Consider the following 4,178-nt stretch of genomic DNA (forward strand, 5'->3'; position numbering starts at 1 on the left):
TAAAAACTTAGGGGTACTTTATTAATTCCCCTATTTAACCTAACTAATTAATTTAGTTAATAATTATTGTAAAAGGGCTAAACCGAAACTACAAAGGAAATTTCCAGATTTCGGTTCAGACAAGAAAAGGACAACCTAGTACCTAACCTAGGATGGTCCAAAGTGTTAGTTAAGGTCCTAACAACCTAGGGGTACTTTATTAATTACCCTAGGCTACTTAATTAATTAAATTAGCAACTTAATTAATTAATTTAAAGGGTCAAAACCGAAATCACAAAATAATTTCCAGATTTCGATTAAAAAAAGAAAAAAGACAACCTAGTACCTAACCTAGGATTGTTCAAAGGATCAGTTATGATCCTAACGACATAAGGGTACTGTTGTAATTACCTAGGTCACCTAATTAATTAAATTAGCAATTTAATTTATTGGTTTAAATGATCAAAATGAATCCTTATACTAACCTAGTATAATTCAAGAAGCATCCTAGCACTTAACCTAGGATGGTCTTTAAGGGTTGAATATAGTTCCAATGACTTAGGGGTACTTTAGTATTTACCCTAGGTCCCTAAATTCATTAAATTAGGATTTAATTAATTAATATAAATTCAAAATATTGACCGAAACCATAGTCAACACCAATTTCCAGATATGACTAAGTGTTATGTTCTCCTATCTTTAGTCAACTTAGAAGGGGTGTTTTATAATTGGTTAATTAGTTTATTAAATTAACTTATTAAACCTAAGTGGTATAATTCAAGATCATTTATTAAACCTAAAAATCACATTCAAACTCAATGAAAAGGCGACGCAAAACATTAAGCAACGAATGCAAGAAAAAGGTAGAAAATTTATCAATTTCTCTAGGGCAATTTCAAGGTTCCTTCAATGTTTCGTTCAAGGTGGTCTTCGTAGATTAAGTTCTACATAAGTTATGGGTTTCTCTCCTGGACTTATTTCTCCAAGAGAACTTTCTTTACATTTTCGTTGACCCTGGATGAATAGAATAACGGGCAGAGTGTGCCTCTCCCATAACCTGCCGTCGTAGCCCCGCAATATCGGGTACGCACAATCTGCCTTCATATCGTAACACTCCGTCAGGTGTATACCTTAAATGAGGTCTTTTCCTTTTGAAGAGCTCCATCTCTATACTATGCCAGAATAGGGTCCTCGTATTGGTGTCTCTTTACCTCATCTATGATTGAGGACTCAGCACCTCTCGAATAGAAATTCCACTATCTTTTGAATTAGCCAGACGGACTCCAAGGCTGGATAGCCGCTGAATCTCCCGAACCATCTCCTCCTTTCTAGTTGTACATCTGTCAAGCTACCCATGGACTTACGGCTAAGAGCATCTGCTACAACGTTCGCTTTCCCTGGATGATATAAAATATCAACATCATAATCCTTTAGCAACTCTAACCACCGCCTTTGTCGTAAGTTCAGCTCCTTCTGCTTAAAGATATATTGGAGACTCTTATGATCTGTATAGATGTCCACATGGACACCATATAAATAATGCCTCCATATCTTCAAGGCATGAACCACGACTGCTAACTCCAGATCGTGAGTAGGATAATTCTTTTCATGCTTCCTAAGCTGTCTGGAGGCATAGGCTATAACTTTGCCATGCTGCATCAATACACATCCTAGCCCAACACCCGAAGCATCACAATAAATAACATAGCCGTCTTGTCCCTCCGGAAGAGTTAGGACTGGAGCTGTAGTCAATTTGTCTTTCAATAGCTGGAAGCTTCGCTCACAAGCATCAGTCCACTGGAACTTGGCTGCCTTTTGAGTTAGCCTTGTCAAAGGCGCTGAAATTGAGGCAAACTTTTCTACGAATCTCCTGTAATATCCTGCTAACCCCAGAAAGCTGCGTACCTCAGTAGGTGTCGTAGGTCTGGGCCAAGTCTTTACTGCCTCAATCTTCTGCGTGTCTACCCGAATACCATCAGCTCCAATAATATGCCCCAAGAATGCCACTGAAGTCAACCAGAACTCGCACTTAGAAAATTTAGCATACAACTTCTGGTGCTGAAGCACCCTAAGTACCGTCCTTAAATGGTCTGCATGCTCCTCTTCTGAACGTGAATAGACCAGAATATCGTCTATAAATACAATAACAAACATATCAAGGAATGGTTTAAATACTCGATTCATTAAATCCATGAACACCGCTGGAGCATTAGTCAGCCCAAAAGACAGCACTCTAAACTCATAATGCCTGTATAGGGTCCGGAATGCCGTCTTTGGGATATCTGCCTCCCTTACCCGCACCTGATGATAACCTGAGCGCAAGCCTATCTTTGAAAAACACTTAGCACCCTGCAACTGGTCAAATAGATCGTCAATCCTTGGGAGGGGATACCTGTTCTTTACTGTTACTTTGTTCAGCTGCCTATAATCAATACACATCTGCAGCGACCCATCCTTCTTCCTCACAAACAGTACCGTTCCTCCCCAAGGTGACGTACTAGGCCTGATGAAGCCCTTTTCTAGCAAATCCCTCAATTGCTCTTTTAATTCTTTCAACTCAGCAGGTGCCATTCTATAAGGAGGTACAGATATAGGCTGGGTATCTGGCAGTACATCTATAGTAAACTCTATCTCTCGTTCTGGAGGAAGGCCTGGAAGTTCCTCTGGGAATACATCGGGAAATTCATTAACTACCGGGATTGATTGAAGAGTCAGTGCCTCTGCCTTTATGTCATGCACCCGAACCAGATGATAAATATAGCCTTTTCTAACCATCTTCCCGGCCTTAAGGTATGAAATGAACTTACCTTTCGGCTATACTGTACTCCCCTTCCACTCTATAATCGGTTCCCCTGGAAATTGAAATCGAACTATCTTTTCTCTGCAATCAACATTAGCATAACAAGCAGCCAACCAATCTATACCCATGATAATATCAAACTCAATCATATTTAACTCTATTAGATCTGCTACGGTACGACGACTATATATAACCACTGAACAATTCTTATATACTCGCGTAGCTATGACAGAATCTCCTACAGGTGTAGCTACCTCAAATGGTTCTATCAAATCAGACTCTATTCCGATCCTACTAGCAACGAAGTGAGATATAAATGATAAGGTGGAACCTGGGTCTATCAATGCATACACACTTCGGGAGAATAGTGATAATATACCTGTGATCACATTAGTTGACGCCTCCTGATCCTTCCTATTAGTCAAAGTANTCAAAGCATATATACGGTTCGAGGGACCGCTAGAACTGGAAGCTCCACCACGTCCTCTACCACAGCCTGCTGGCACCTGAATACCCTGCCCCGTAGGGCGCATAGCCACAGATGTAGATGAACCAGCAACGGACCCAGTAGGCTGTGCCATACCACCTGCACTACCTCTAAGGTGACACTCCCTCATAGTATGGCCCTGACGGCCGCAAGAAAAACACGCACATGTAGCCCAACGACATTCCCCAGGATGGGACCTACCACAGCAAGAACACCGAGGCAAAGGTGGCCTCGACTGGCTTAAACCCCTGCCCATCTGTGACCCTGACGCCCTAGAGCTCTGGCCAGCTTCCGAATATCCCGTACGATCGAACCCCCTACCCATGGTACGTGGGGGTGCACTCTGTGCTAGCTGGGAAGAAAATCTAACATGCTGCTGAGACTGCCCGCCTCGAAACTTGTCAGGATAACCTGCTAATCTAGCCCTCTCATGCTGGCCTCTATTATAATCTCTATCTGGCTGACGTCCCCGGTGCCGATCCTCTACCCCCTGTGCATATGCCTGCACTCGAGCAATGTCCATACCTGGCTGAAGAGTCACTGCCATACAACCGTCAATCAGATAACGATCCAATCCCATCACATAACGATGTACCCTGTCTGCCATATCAGCCACAATAGTAGGCGCATGCCTAGCCAATGAATCAAACTCAAGGCTATACTCTCGAACGCTCCTGCCATTCTGCCTCAAACGCAAGAATCTACCGACTCTATCTCGCTTCATCTCTGGAGGCAGGAAGTGGCCCTGGAAAGCCTCCACAGATTCATCCCATACCGCTGGAGGAGCACCCTCACCCCTAGATAACTCCCAAGACTCATACCAATTAATAGCTACATCCCGCAAACGATACGTAGCCAACTCAACAGACTCGGTCTCCGAAGCCTTGATTATCCTCAATGTACGCTGCATCT

The sequence above is a fragment of the Solanum pennellii genome, chromosome 11, assembly GCF_001406875.1.
Source record: "Solanum pennellii chromosome 11, SPENNV200".
NCBI classification, from domain to species: Eukaryota; Viridiplantae; Streptophyta; class Magnoliopsida; order Solanales; family Solanaceae; genus Solanum; species Solanum pennellii.